At 27.5% G+C, this 16,639-nt stretch overlaps 1 long non-coding RNA gene across 1 annotated transcript; it reads left to right on the forward strand.

The window, feature by feature from the left end:
• Positions 1-4,762: 4,762 nt before the first annotated feature.
• Positions 4,763-5,505, forward strand: LOC131173129 (uncharacterized). The gene is made up of 2 exons (XR_009143376.1): positions 4,763-4,935; positions 5,036-5,505. It is a non-coding gene; the product is annotated as an uncharacterized LOC131173129 (long non-coding RNA).
• The last annotated feature ends 11,134 nt before the right edge of the window (positions 5,506-16,639 follow it).

Below are 16,639 nucleotides of genomic sequence, written 5' to 3' on the forward strand. Positions count from 1 at the left end.
TATTTTCAAAGAATAACAACATTAATTTAAAACACTAACAAAAAAGCATAATAACATTTCAAAGAAAGAATGGCGGTTTTTGTCCTTCCCACAGGAGGAACTAAGTTGTGTTTTGATTGCTGAGTATCCATTTTGGCTTTGTACCTTTTTTTTTCAGGTTTTTTCATTTAGCATATCATATTCTTAGTTCGGGTGTATTAAGGAGGTCTATTGACAAGGGTTTAGAATGGGCATGCTCATGTTAAGTTTTTCCTGATTAAGACTCTTTATTTTACAAAAAATAATTTGAATATAGAAAATATTTTTCATGGAAAATATTTTCTAAAAAAAAATATTTATGAAAATATTTTCCATTGTTTGATTGCAAAGTTGAATTAATAATATATGTTTATTTCACGTATAAATATTTCAACATTTTAATAAAATTATCAAACTTTAAAAAATTAAAAATAACTTCCTCTTTTATAAAAAGGAAGTCATTTTTCCTTAAAAATGACTTAGTTTTTCTTTTGATCAGGAAAATATTTTCCGTTAACTAATTTTCTTGAGTGTCCCAAATCTTAGAAAATATGAAAAATGCTTTTCAAAAAAATATTTTCTGTGAAACAAATGGAGCCTAATTAATAAAATATCTTTGCTTATATAAAAAAAAAAAAGAAAGAATGGCAGCACAACATAAGTCTCTGGTCTTGGTTGTTGTTCTCCTACTAAATTTTTTCATTTAGCATGCCACGTCTTTAAGTGTGGATGTATTAGTTGATCAATCAAGCCAGGTTTTTAGATGGATGTGCCTATGCTAAGTTTTTTCTATCTTTTTTATTAATAAAGTACTTAAAAAAAAAACATAAGTTTAAAATTTCCATAGGAGATACAACATCACCAAATATCTCTATTACAATACAAGCTATGTCATTGGAGCTTAGAAGTAGCCCAATGATATTATTTAAAGTCACACAAATCTATTACAGCACAAGCTACGTCATTGGAGCTGAGAAGTAGCCCAATGATTTTATTTGATTGAGAGACCCACAAGTCATACAGGTCATTATGGCACCTATCCAAGGCACAACGCAGGCTAAATTATGTAGTATTTGCCAACCTTTCTTGAATTCTTTGAAGTAACCCTGGTGATCTTGTTTAGAGGCATTGGGTGTAGGAAATAACTGAAGCATACAGCTGAATATTTTGGGTATCTTTTCAAGTTGTCTTTGTAGTCTACCTACAACAAGCCAAACCCTGAAGTATAACTATAACGCCCTCACCATAGGTAGTCCGTACATTTTACTGTTCCGACGACTCATGTCTGTTCGGACAGTAAAAAATGTCTGGAACTACATCTAAACTATAATGAGGAGGCATAAATTGAAGAAATAAATGTTAAGAAAATATAGAAAAAATTTAGAGAATTTATTAATTGGTATAAAATAATAAAAATAACCCGATGAGTACCATATAGGGCATTTTGGTCATTTCACCCCTAGAGGTGAATTTTGACCTAAATGTCAAATTAAAAATTAGAAAATAAAATAATTAACATAAATTAAATTTATGAATTTGAATTTGAAAAATGAGAAGAGAAAGAAGAAGAAAAGAAAAGAAAAGAAAAGGAAAGAAAAGAAAAGAAAAGAAAGGAAATAGATTTATGAAATTTAAAAACAATAAAGTACACATAAATGTATATATATAAATATCCACAAGAGACAAAACCCCACCAACCATCTTCTTCTTCCTCTTCTCTCTCTCTCCTTGCCGTCTCCCTTGGTCTCTCCCTCCCCACCATTGTTATCAAGCTTAAAGCTTGATTTCCTTTTCATTTACCCATCAAAACCCATAGCTCTCTTCACAAATAATTCTCCCCACTCCATAAGGAAGCTTTAGATACCCATTTGAAGAAGAGAAATTGAAGTTTGCAAGTTGGGTCACAAGGTAAGTGCAAAAATACCACTCCCTCTCTTCTTTAAATCTTGTAAGAATGATGAGATGAGTGAGTATTCCATGAAAATGAAAATAAATAAAAAGGAATTGAAGAACCCTAATTTTGGCAGCCATGAATCTTGTAAGGTTTGCTGTTTTAGAATGATGAAAAATGGTTTCATAAGGATGTTTGAATAGTTGATATGATAAAAAGTGTAAAAGAGTTGAGTTTGTGTAAATTGGGTGATTGGAATTAAGGTTTATGTATATGATGTGGGGACTTTATGTAAATGCTTGAAATTGACTTGGTTGAGTTGAGATTGTTGCTTATACAAGTGCTACGCATGCCAATTGAAGTCACGAAGATGGAGGAAATTGAAATTGGGAGCGCTTGCTTTCTGCAGGTTTTGGGACTCATGAATCTAGCATGAGTTTTGAACCATAATCGAAAATATGCGACTCCAATTGGTATGAGGCTAATTGGAGGTGAAACTATACCCAAAATAGCCCATTTTCCATGAAGAAACCATGTCCAAATTATGTCCAAAACTTAACCTAAATACTGCCCAAATCCGGATTTCCCTGCACCAAACCTACAAAATGACCAAATGAACAGTACGTGTTCATTTAGTCATAACTCTCTCTATACTGGTCCAAATGACCTAAAATTTACATCAATGGAAAGCTTAGACATAGGGCGACACTTTTCATGAGGACCACTTGATCCAGTTTTGCCTTTAACCAAATTAAATTGTTAGCAAAATTTGAGTCACTAAAACTGCCAACCCAGAAATTGTCCAAAATACTGTTCCTTTGGTATGCTTGACTAGTTTTGGTAAAAATGCCATAACTTGATCTCCAAAGTTGCAAATTGAGTGAAACTAGTGCCAAAAGTTTTATAAGACATAGCACAACAATTTTTATGTTTTGACCAAGCTCTAGAAACCATTGCATCCTAGGGAAAATATTAGCCAAATTTAGGAATTGAAATCTGGAAAATGTTAAGTGGAACCCATAATGCCATTTGATACCCGTGTGTTCATTTGGCCATAACTCCCACTAGGAAATTCCATTTGTGATGTGCCAATATGATCTGGAAACATGATACTTAGGGCTACAACATTGATTTAGACACCTTTACCAAATTCTAAGTGTAAAGACCCTAAAAAGAGGGTCAAACATGCTGCCCTGAAGTTTGGTTATTGCCTTTATAGGATTGAGAGTCTTGGTTAATACATTGACTATAACTTACTATACCAAGCTTGAAAATTATGAAATTGTACCTGGGAGTTCCTAAGACATAGAGGAACATATCTTGTGAAGGAACCTAAGTCTAAAAATGACCATAAAATGATCAAATGACTGGTCAAAGTTTATTGACTAGGAATTATAAATTCTGGAGAGCTTAGAGGCAAAGGGACCAGTTATGGTATTTTGACCATAACTTGAGCTCTATAATCCCAAATTCAGTGATTCAAAAACAGAAATGCAAGTTTAAACATAGAGGAGCTTTTGTTATGAAGGAAGTGTAACCAAATAGATATCCTAACCTAGTCAAATTCCTAGATAAAGATAACACATCAACATGAACCTAAAGAAAGGTTCATGGAAAAAATGCTATATATGATAATTAAAATACTCATAAGGATAATTAAATATTAAAAATAATATGAATATGTAAATTGGGACTAATGTCCTATTAATATGAAATTAATGGTACCAATGAATAGTACCAGAAAATAGTAACAGTGAATAGTGCTAAAATAATTAAAAATGTTTAATTGCCCATAGTATACCTAGACTTATTTATTTAGTTTGGATAAATTGGTATACCAATTAGGGACTACAGATAGCAGTACTGCCTACCGAGAAAATCATGAACTGATAAAATATGTCTGGTATGATTGTTCTACATGCTATATGCCTATTTACTGGCCATTGTGCCTACTTTATTTCTGGCTTTACAAGCCTGACAGCGGGTCTCATGCCCGACAGCTGGCCTCGTGCTCGACAGCTGGCCTCGTGCCTGATAGACGTATACTGGATAGACATATGGCTGTCTAACCAGTATACACTCGTGCATCCAGCTTTTATAATTTGTTATAGGTTTCTTGGGCACTGATAAAAATTAATTAAGGGAGAGCAGTTTTCGGTTTAAACCGAAAAACCGAACCGAACCGATTAATTCGGTTCAATCGGTTCGGTTTTAAAATTTAATCGGTTCGGTTTATAATTTTGATAATTTCGGTTAATCGGTTCGGTCGGTTATTTTCATAAAAAAATAAAAAAAACCGAACCGAACCGAAATTATTAATATATATAGGAAATCAAAAAAAATCAAATCAAATTGAATCGAACCGAAATCAAAGAAAACCGAACCGAACCTTAAGATTTTTGAGTTTTAATTTCTAATTTTTTTTGTTTTTATGTTTTTATTATTTAGATTTAATGTTAAAAATATGAAATTTTATAAATTTCGGTTTGATCGGTTTAAAACCGAACCGAACTGATATTTATCGGTTCGATTCAGTTTGGTTTTCTCTTATCAATCGGTTCGGTTCGGTTTTTAAAATTTTTGATTTTTGATTTTCGTTTTTATCGATTCGGTTCGGTTCGGAACCGAACCGACCAATTGCACACCCCTAAAATTAATTGAGACTTAAAATATAATAAATAATCATAAAAGATTCCGATAATGTTAATTGCTTCCAATGAGCAATAAAAATATAAAAGACCTAGAAATTATGATTTGCAGATATTATTTAAATTGTTAAATTATTGTTATTCTAAATTATGCACCACTAAGCGTTATGCTTAGCGCATTGGTTTTCCATCGCGTAGGTACTGGAGATCAGTCCCATCAGCCGCCGCAGCCATTTGTTTTATCAAAAATATGTCTTGCGGTAGCTAGCAACCTTAATGCTTGCTACTCTTTCTGTAGTTACACGAGTTGCAACTTGAAAATGGTGGAGTTATTGCCTGCTGTAGCACAGAGTTGTTCAGATGGAGATTTTTTTACAGGTATGTAGTGTTTGCCGCATGTTTTTCGAATCCTTCCTTCTTCCATAAAATTTTGGAAACCTGATAAATAATTACTTCAAATGTGTGTCATTGTCTCCAGCTTGAAGCAAAGATTTAGTTCAAGCTGATTTAAGGACTATAATCATAAACGGATGATACTATGAGCTGCTCGCTTGCACAACTATATTAATGGAATATCTAGAGCTTACATGCAATTTAGTATCGCATGAGAAATGGAGATTTTGATTGCAAATTTGTATCAGGCCAGAAGTTTCTGAGTTTGAGCTTTGGATTCTCCAATAAGATAGAATGGATTGGTGAACCAATTCTATTTTGCTTTATTTAATTGACTCTTCATCAATGTTGCTTTGTTTGAGGGGGGTTTTTCATCAATAAGTGGTTTAGCTAGTATAGGTTGGGTGTATGGGGTTGGACCTGCTGGTCCTGGATTTAAACCACTGTTGGTTTTTCCTCCTCATCTTTTCTTCTTATTAGGCTAGTTCATGTTGTTCTCTACATTTTGTAACGAATTACTTACAAAAATTTAATCATCAAAATCATGTAAGAATCTGCCTCTTAATAAACAGAGGATCAAACAAATTGCAACGAGGAATCAGTTTGTTTAAAATCACCTCAGTTACACTGTAATTTTAGAAAAGAAAATTCAATTAAGACAATATTCTTCATCTTTGCTCTTATCTAGTTGGTGCACAGAAAGCTACTAGTATCTCACTTACCGTAGCAAGCACATGAGATGAAGCCATTGAAGCTGACAAGGAGAGGCACTCTAGCCGCCCAAATCATGTTTCACGAAAGGGGAATTTACAATTTGGCCCCTGAATTTTACCCTATATTATATTTTAGTTCTTTAATTTGAAGAAATTAATTATTTAATCTTTTAATTTTGTACTATATTTTAGTATCTATATTTTGAGAAATAAATTACTTAGTCTCTTTAATTTTAATATATAGAATAATTTAGTCTTTATAATTTCAATATTACAACAATTTTACTCATTAATAAAATGATTAAATTATTTTATATATTTGTGATGTAGCATGAAATTCTTGAATTAAATAATTAATTTTCAAAAAGAGAGACTAAAATATGATACAGTGTAAAATTTAAAGATTAAATAATTAATTTTTAAAAATTTAATGACTAAAGTGTAATATAGGAAAAACTTAAAAATTAAATTATTAATTTTTCTTCATGAAATGTAATAGTACAACAATTTCATTCATTGATAAAATGATTAAATTATTTTATATATTAAAATTACATAAATTAAAATGTGATATGTGACATTCATGAACTAAATACTTAATTTTTAAAAATAAAAGAAAAATATAATATAAGAAAAACCTTAAAATCAAATTATAAATTTTCCTTCACTATAATATATATATATATATTGTTTAATGCAGATAAAAATATCCTCTAGGTCAATTTATTTACTCTTTGCAATAATTCAAGTCTATGACAAGGGTGCTTCAAAGTCTATATGTCTTGTCACTTCATGGGATCCATCTGCTTTTATGGTACATTACAAACCTTTCTTTTTTATTAATTTTTTTAAATGTATTATTTTACTCATAAAATTTAATAAAAAAATTTTATAATACTCAAAATTTTTAAAATATTTCATAACACACGTTAATTTTTATAAATATTGCATGATACATCTATTTTAATTTCATTTTTATAAGAAATATATCATGAGACGTTTATAAAAATTAAAATTCACTATGAAATATTTTAAAAATTTAAAGTGTTATAAAATAAATTTTAATAAAATTTAAGAATAAATTTATATATTTTGGCTATTTTTTTTTAGCATTCGTTCTCTCTAAAACTGAAATATTGGTTAATTGCATCAACGATTTCATTGCCTTTTTGCCTTTCAAAGCAAAAGCAATTTGACTTCTCAAATTGAGTATTAAACTTGACGTACTTACAACCATACATTTCCCTTTTTTAACTTTTACTTTTATTTCATTAAAAATGTTCAATTAAGGGAAACCCAACTTGAATGATGAAGAAATTCAGTGGTGTCCACGTTTCCAAGAAGCTACAAGGCATTTTTCCTCTAGGGAAAATAAAATAATGCTATTGACCTTGACTTATCTACGAATTTTTTAAAAAACATCTTATGAACTTTTTAATTTTTTTTAATAAATAATTTGTAAAAAAAAATCAATTAAATTCTAATACAATTCTACTTAATTTATATTTCTTTTAAAATTATTTTTTTAATTTTAAAATTATTTCTTTTTAATTTTAAAAAAATTAAAAATTTTTATTTTAAATATGAGAATTAATTAAAAATAAATAAATTTAATTAAATTTTTACAAAATTCAAGTTTCTAAACATGAAGTTTATGCATTAGACAGTGTCAATATTAACTTGATTATGTAAAATATGACTGAAATTATCTGCCTCTTAATAATTGAGTAACATTAATTAACAGAGCGTCAGATAAATTAAAATTAATCAGAAATCACTTTGTTTAAAATCACCCCATATATATTGTAATTTTAAAAAATAAATTATTTAATTTTTTTAATTTTAATATATAAAATAATTTAGTCTTTATATTTTTAATATTATAATAATTTTATTCATAAAAAAATAATTAAATTATTTTATATATTAAAATTATAAAAATTAAATTATTATGTGTCGTAAAATTAATAGATTAAATAATTAATTTTTTAAAATTTAAAAAATATAATATAATATAAAATAAAATTTAATAATTAAATTATAATTTTTTTTTAATATATATATTGTTAAGTCAATAAAAATTTTTGTTAAGTCAATTTATTTACTGTCTGCAATAATTCAAGTCTAGGACAAGGTTGTCCTAAAGTCAATACATCCTATCACTTCATGGGACCCACACCCTTTATAATATTTTACAAACCTCGAATATCATATCCATAAATTTATTGTTTTAAAATTTTAAATTAAATATAGTGTCAAATAAATTAATATGCTCTTTCACAAGGCCTATTTCTCGCCACCATTATAACTTCCTGGATCTCAAGAGTTGTTGTTGTTTTTTTTTTTTTTTCCTTAAACTGAAATATTCATTAATTGCATTAACAATTTCATTACCTTACAAAGCAAAAGCAATTTAACTTCTCAAATTGAGTATTGACCTTCACTTCCTTACAACCATACTTTTTTTTTTCTTTTTACTTTCATTTCATTAAAAATGTTTAGTGAAGATTTTAGGAGAAACTCATCAAGAAAATTGACATTGTGTCAATAACACCTGAATTTATTAGAACTTTTCTTTGGTATTAGACTCCTAAGTTTACTTTCAGCTGATGTTTATGTGTGCCAAGAAACTGTAAAATTAAGAAATTTTTATGCATATATCCGTATACAAAACATGTAGATTTGAAAGTTATATTTTTAAATAAGTTTTAACACGTTAAGACGATGTATTTGATAAAGAAAGTCTAATTATGAAACCTTTCTTCTTTTATCCTCATTTTAATATTTTAATAATATTTTCTTACCCTTCACATATGATCGTTCATCCAAAAATTATATACATATAAGGCTATAAAAAAAAAGGTAAAATTTTATACATCCAAAAATTTTTCCCCCTCATATTTTCTTCACCCTTTAATAGAATTCTGCTTATTGGTAGAATTTTCATGCTTATTAAAAAAAAAGGGGTAAAAATCATTTTAAAGCATATGCCATTCAATTTCTTTTCTTAACATTGATGTGTCATTATTGGGGGAAAAAGTATTTTAAATAGTAATTTCATTTGATGTAAATTATATAATTTAATGCTTTTTTTTTCAGTAAATATTAGTTAAATACGTCGCAATTTTAAAAATCAAGATTAGAACTCACAAGTCTTGGGTGTTATACTATTTTTATATGATGTTATAGTTAGAAATTTTAAAGAAAACAAACTCTGTTCGATGGTCCTCTGTTTTTTTGTAACATTTGCATTCTTACATCATCTTCTTATAAGACTGATACATCATCTTGTTCTCTTTTATAGAGAAGAATTATCTTGCATTTTCCAGCAACATTAATGCTTTCTACTCTTGTTTATTGCATTTAGCCAGCTATTATACATTATAAATGAAGCAGTTGTTTCGTGGAAACAACACATTACCCTTACTTTTTCTTTTATTTCCCTCCACCTATTTTCCCTTATTCTTCCTTTTTTTTTTTTAAATAAAAAAAATTTCCTCTTTATAGTCTTTAGGAAGGGCTCCGCGCGGCTTATCAAATCACCAATTTTGACTTAGTGGTCTAAAAACAATAAAAAGAAACATAAAATTTGTCATTTTTTTAATTTTAATATATAAAATATAGTCTTTATAATTTTAATATTATAATAATTCCACTCATTTATAAAATAATTAAATGATTTTATATATTAATATTATAATATAAAATTTATGAATTGAATAATTAATTTTTAAAAAAAGAGATTAAAATATGACACAGTGTAAAATTTAAAGATTAAATAATTAATTTTTTTAAAATTTAATGATAAAAATTAAATTATTAATTTTTCTTCATAAAATGTAATAGTTGACTAATTTTATTCATTGATAAAATAATTAAATTATTTTATATATTAAAATTATATAAATTAAAATGTGATATATGAAATTTATGGATTAAATAATTAATTTTTAAAAATAAAAATTAAAATATAATATAATATAAAAATTTAAAAATTAAATAATTAATTTTTTATAATATAAAAATTAAAATATAATATAAGAGAAACCTTAAAATCAAATTATAAATTTTTCTTCATTAATGTTGATATATATATATATATATATATATATATATATATATATATATATATATATATATATATATATATATATATATATATATTCTTTAGGACAAGTTATTTAGTCTTTGCAATAATTCAAGTCTATAACAAGGTTGCTTCAAAGTCTATATGTCTTGTCACTTCATGGGATCCACATGCTTTTATCGTATAAGGCTATAAATTTTCTATTTTTAAACTTTTATGTAATCAAATTTAAATTTGCCAATTATATTTACAAATTGAAACCAACTTGAATAATTCACTGGACTCCACAGTTCTAAGAAGTTGACATTGACTTATTTACAACCACTCAAATTTTTGGTGATAATAGAATGAATATTTTAAAAAACAATTTATGGACTTGATTTTTCTTTTTTTACTTATTGCTTGTTCACATTCATTCACTGATTGAACTAATAAGAAGATTTTTTTTTTATTCATAAATTTTAATTTAATTATATTTAAATAATCTTTAAAATTATAATAAATAAAATATAATAAAAAAATAATATAAAGAATTTTGAACAAAACCTCAAAATTAGCATTTCTTTAAAAATATCTATTGAAAATACTGAGGAAAGTTCATCAAAAAATTAATATTTTGTGTCAATAACTTCAAAGTTCACATATTTGTAGTGGAGAATGTCGACGTCAACATTATAATCAGAGAAAAATATTTACTCCCCGCAATAATTCAAGTATAGGACATCGTTGAGAGCAATAATTTAAATCCATACGTCCCGTCATATTATTGATTATGTCTATTTTCAATTTGTTTCATTATTATTTCCCTTTTATTTTATTTTTTAATAAACAAATATCCTAAATATACATTTAATAAATAAATTTTGATATCTCTAATGTTACCCACATAGAATATGTTTTAAATTTTATTTAATCCATATTAAAAGTCATAACTTATATGTAATCTGCAAATTAATTAATAATTTTTGGATTCCGATCAACAGTTAGGTCTCGTGTAAGGAATTGTAATGTGGATTTCCTAAACTAATTTAATAATGAGAAATTTAGTACAGTCCACAATTCCAATAACTTGAAAGGGATTTTTCTTCTTATCTTAGATATTGTGAATCCTGAGAAAGTTTTTTATTTAACATTAGTTGTTCAAAGAGTAGACATCATAATTATACATGTTAAATTTTAATTTTATATATATATATATTTAAAATAAGTTCTGAGATAATATTATGTGAAAAATAAATATCGTACAATAATAAAAATTGACCGAATCCGGATAATCAACTTGCTGGTCCTGAAAATTGACTATTTATTCATTTAGCCATAACTCAGTGTAGAAATAACCAAATGACCTGAATTTTATATCAATGGAAAGATTAGACGATTTAGAACAACTTTTATGAAGAACACAAACTCAAATTCTGAATCTAACCAATTCAAATTGCTAGTCCAAGTTAGGACACTAAATCTGGCAGAATCAAATTTGCTCAGAAAATCTGGGTAAGGACCAATCCGGCCAGTTATGGCAAATTGACCATAACTTGAGCTATAAAACTCCAAATGGAGTGATTCAAAAATGAAATTAAAGAAGACACAAAAAAAAAACAACTTTGATGAAGAAAATTTTATCAAATTTCTACTGTAATAATGACCAATGGAACAGTAAACTTAAGGCATGAAATCTGAAAATTTTGAATAACATAAAATAAGCTTTGAAATGGTATTGACAATCAATGGCAACAAAAATAAAATACAAAATGCAGTATATTGGTGAACTCAGGCTTAACAAATCTATTATGAATTAAAAAAATTCAACTTTTGTGTAGGAATGGTCAAGTGAATAGTAACAACCAAAATTAATGGAGTGAATGGTACCCCACTTAAATGATTTAATGAATGTTTAAATTATGTAAATATGTAGATGAGGTTTGTATTCTCATCACAAATAGAACTTAGGAGATATTGTTAATTTAATTTGAAATGTGATTTATAAATGACTATAAATGAAATATTAAAGGTATAAAGGATGTGCAAATAATATTTGAGACTTAGGTTCCTTTTATGAAAACAAATGAAAATACTTGAATCTAAGTACATATAAATGAAAATGCTTGAACCTAGGTACCTGTAAATTGGTGTAATAAATTAGCTAAATGATAAATAGATAGTGAGGTTGACAAATAGTGAACTATATAAATAAAATTTATGAATATATGCATTAGATAAAAATGAAATTGGACATAGTATTTCCACTAGGAAATAAAATAAAAACCTATTAACACTTAATGGTACATGAGTGAAAATAAGAGGAATCATAAATTTTATGTAAGCAAAAATACTTCCTGAATTGCAAATGATAAGTTATATTCATTATGATTGATAATATATATTGTGATTAGTGAATTGTGATTTTTGAATTTGAGTGACCCTAAAACATAGAAGAATGTTTTAAGTACAATGGTGCATGAGAACCATTGATGAGAATTGTGATCATATAAATGATCAAATGAATGTATAAATTATGAAATTTGTCATGAAATAATGAAGTCATAAAACATAATATATTAACATTTAATGGTACTATGTGCCCATGTATTGCCTAGACATGTGTATCAGATTGGATAGAGTGGCATGCCAATAGGGTATTATATTAGCAGTACTGCGTAAGGCTTTATGCCTGTATTCATGGCTTTATGCCCGTATTCATGGCTTTATGTCCGCACTCATGGCTTTATGCTCGCACTCATTGCTTTTATGCCCGATTATATGTTATTATGGCTTTTTAGTCATATTGATTACATACGTGGTTAACGTTTTGTGTCCTATTGTATGACGGCCCGAGGCACCGCGGTGTCCAGTGCCAACGACCCGTTATCCAGTTTAAGCTTGTCATAAGTTACTTGGGCAGTGTAAATTATTGAAATTATTTAAGAATATTAGTAATTAAAAACATTAGAAAGTGTTGAATGAAATGAGAAAAAAGATTTGCAATGGAAACATAACTGAATTAAGTAGTACAAATGAAATTTTCAGAATTGTAGGAACAAAAAATACAATACTCCAAGAATTAATCTGTAAAAGAGGGACAAAATAGAATATAAGATAGTTGATATTAGAAATATCATACCAAATTTAATTGATGCCCGAGGATCTAAATTATACTTTAGAATTATATTTCAGTCTTTCTTATTTGTATATATTATTTTCTGGTTATATTATTGCACCGCTAAGCAGAAATGCTTAGTGCGATGGATTTATTTCCTTCGCATAGGTACTTAAGACAAAACCCAGTGGATATTAAACTGGGATTTTGGAGTCTGGATCTGCAGAAGTGTCAGAAGTTTATAAGTTTGTCACCTCCTCAGTAATGCATGTAGATAGGGCTCACAATAGTCATATTATATATTTTGTGTATTACAATTATTTCATATGTTGTAATGCAATCGAAGAAATTGTATTTAATATGTATAGGATGTAAATTAATAGATTAGCTCTTCCATCTGAAATTAAATTGTATATTATATAAATTAATGAAAATATGAGAATTTATATATATAGATCGTGTATTAATGAATGTGTATGGAAATGAATGGATTTGTACAAATGAGTATGTGAATTGCAAGAATTGAATGTGAGATGACTATGATGAGTATAAATGATATATTCATTGTAAATTATTATTGAAAATTTCAAGTAGGTTAATATTAAAATATGCCAAATGGTAATAGAAACAGGGGAAACTCCGCTGGTTTCTCCATAGAAAAATAATTGATATTGAAATATAACGAGAATAAAATTTTTAAAGGAATAAAGTAAGATAAAATAGGGTGCTCCAGCGCCGAATGTAGCACACTTTGCTCAGCAACACTGTAGACAGGTAAGGAGTGTTACAATAGTTTTTTGTTATTCAGGCTTTCTAGTTGGTTGTCTTCCTCTGTGTTTAGCCAAAGCAGTTTGATGGGTGTCGAATCCACCAGAAATTAAATTAACTGAAATTACCAACTATGAAATATTTTCTGTAGCAAATGGTAAATCCAGGTCGAACCCTAGAGACTGAATTATTAAATTTCGTGCACTTGTGTAATGAAAAACGGAATAGACAAAGATTGGGGGGGTTTTGTAACACAAAATCAGAAGAAAGCAGAAATTCAAGGACTAAATATGAAAATCTCAATTTAAACAAACTTTAGTCCAAGGTAATTCTCATTCCAATGCATTGATTTGATCATAGACAAAAGAAATACAATTATCTCTTAGTGAATGCTTAACGTAGATTTATCAAACAGCGAAGTAAACCCCTGACTTCCCTATACTCATCAATTCGAGCCTAGCACTCTTATTGACTCTAATTATTAATTGAGTTGGTATTAAACAATCCTCATCAAATTAATAACTGCTTTAAGAAAAGGAAGTAGTTAAGCTGAACAACAATTTATGAAGCATAAATCATTTAATCCATCCTATTGTTTCCTTAGGTTATTATCAAAAACTGTGATCATAATTAATAAAACCTAATTGCTACTTATGTTCAATCTTATACAACAATTACGGATTATGAAGATGAACTAGCAATTGATCTCGTCAAACAATCAACTAATAGGCCTTTTTAGCAAATTATTCAATAGATCAAAGACAAATAAATCAGAAAACAATAGATATTCACAAAGACATAAATTAAATTAAAAACCTGATCTCACAAATCAAGCAAAAAAACTTGAATCCCTTGAACTGAATGAAAAACTTAGCCACTCATGGCTTACAGAAAAATAAAAGAAAAACTAAAGAAGAATTCTAAATGATGAATGGAGAGGCTGCTCAATGATTTTTGGAGGCGTCTCTGAATGCTCTTGAGTCGGTTGCTATCTCTTCTATTTATAATAAATGGTCTAGGGTTAGGTTTTTCCAGAGTCTCTGTCAAAAACTGCAACTAGAGCAAAATCAGGATTCTGACTGTCGACAGATACACGACCCGTGTATCACTACATGGCCCAAGGCCGTATAACTTACTGGAACTGAATGGGCTTGTTTCGCATGGGTACAGAAAAGTTACACGGGTCTCCAAGATTTACACGGGTTAAGTTACACAGCCCTGGTACTTTGTCTCTTCCTCGGTTCTTTGGATTTCTTCTGGCAGAAAGTTACACAGGTCTCTGGTTATGCTTACACGACCCGTGTACTTTGTATCAACAATGCTTCTCAATCCTTCGATCTTTCCAAGCTTCCTTCCACACTATATTGCTCCAGAATTTCACCAAAACCCTGAAAAATACAGCAAGAGTCAAATTTCTCCATTTAACACAATTATTTCAACAACTCTCTAAACGTATGCCTAATAGATAACTATACTTAACCAACTGAATTAAACATAAAAACACATTAAAAATACTAAATGTGATGGGAGTAAAATTAATAAATTGTGCACTTATCACAGTTTCTCTTCGAGAAACTTTACATTGGCTGCTTTGAGATTTTTTGCATCACATTTTCATTGAGATTAACTACAAAGAGGTCTGCAATGCTTTTATTTCTTCTAAGAATAATTGGACCAAGTTTGGGCAGGTCATTGCTAATTGTAAAGTGTTTTTTTTTTTCTTTTTTTTGAGAAGTGCAGATATCTTTTCACTGGGTTAAGATACAAGCTAACGAAACTGCTCATATTTTAGTAAGGGTGACTTTATTACATACTAAATTTGAGCCTCCGGCCTTTTTATATGATATGTTGGCATTTGATATTTTTCCCTCTCATATTTTCTTCACCCTTTAATAGAATTCTGCTTATTGGTAGAATTTTCATGCTTATTAAAAAAAAAAAGGTAAAAATCATTTTAAAGCATATACCTTTCAATTTCTTTTCTTAACATTGATGTGTCATTATTGGGGGAAAAAGTATTTTAAATAGTAATTTCATTTGATGTAAATTATATAATTTAATGCTTTTTTTTTCATTAAATATTAGTTAAATACGTGGCAATTTTAAAAATCAAGATTAGAACTCACAAGTCTTGGGTGTTATACTATTTTTATATGATGTTATGGTTAGAAATTTTAAAGAAAACAAACTCTGTTCGATGGTCCTCTGTTTTTTTGTAACATTTGCATTCTTACATCATCTTCTTATAAGACTGATACATCATCTTGTTCTCTTTTATAGAGAAGAATTATCTTGCATTTTCCAGCAACATTAATGCTTTCTACTCTTGTTTATTGCATTTAGCCAGCTATTATACATTATAAATGAAGCAGTTGTTTCGTGGAAACAACACATTACCCTTACTTTTTCTTTTATTTCCCTCTACCTATTTTCCCTTATTCTTCGTTTTTTTTTTTAAATAAAAAAAATTTCCTCTTTATAGTCTTTAGGAAGGGCTCGCGCGGCTTATCAAATCACCAATTTTGACTTAGTGGTCTAAAAACAATAAAAAGAAACATAAAATTTGTCATTTTTTAATTTTAATATATAAAATATAGTCTTTATAATTTTAATATTATAATAATTTCACTCATTTATATAATAATTAAATTATTTTATATATTAAAATTATATTATGAAATTTATGAATTAAATAATTAATTTTAAAAAAGAGAGACTAAAATATGATACAGTATAAAATTTAAAAATTAAATAATTAATTTTTTTAAAATTTAATGACTAAACTGTAATATAGAAAAAATTTAAAAATTAAATTATTAATTTTTCTTTATGAAATGTAATAGTTCAATAATTTTATCCATTGGTAAAATAATTAAATTATTCTATATATTAAAATTATATAAATTAAAATGTGATATATGAAATTCATGGATTAAATAATTAATTTTTAAAAATAAAAATTAAAATATAATATAGTATAAAAATTTAAAAATTAAATAATTAATTTTTTATAATATAAAAATT

The sequence above is a fragment of the Hevea brasiliensis genome, chromosome 14 (assembly GCF_030052815.1).
Source record: "Hevea brasiliensis isolate MT/VB/25A 57/8 chromosome 14, ASM3005281v1, whole genome shotgun sequence".
Classification (NCBI taxonomy): domain Eukaryota; kingdom Viridiplantae; phylum Streptophyta; class Magnoliopsida; order Malpighiales; family Euphorbiaceae; genus Hevea; species Hevea brasiliensis.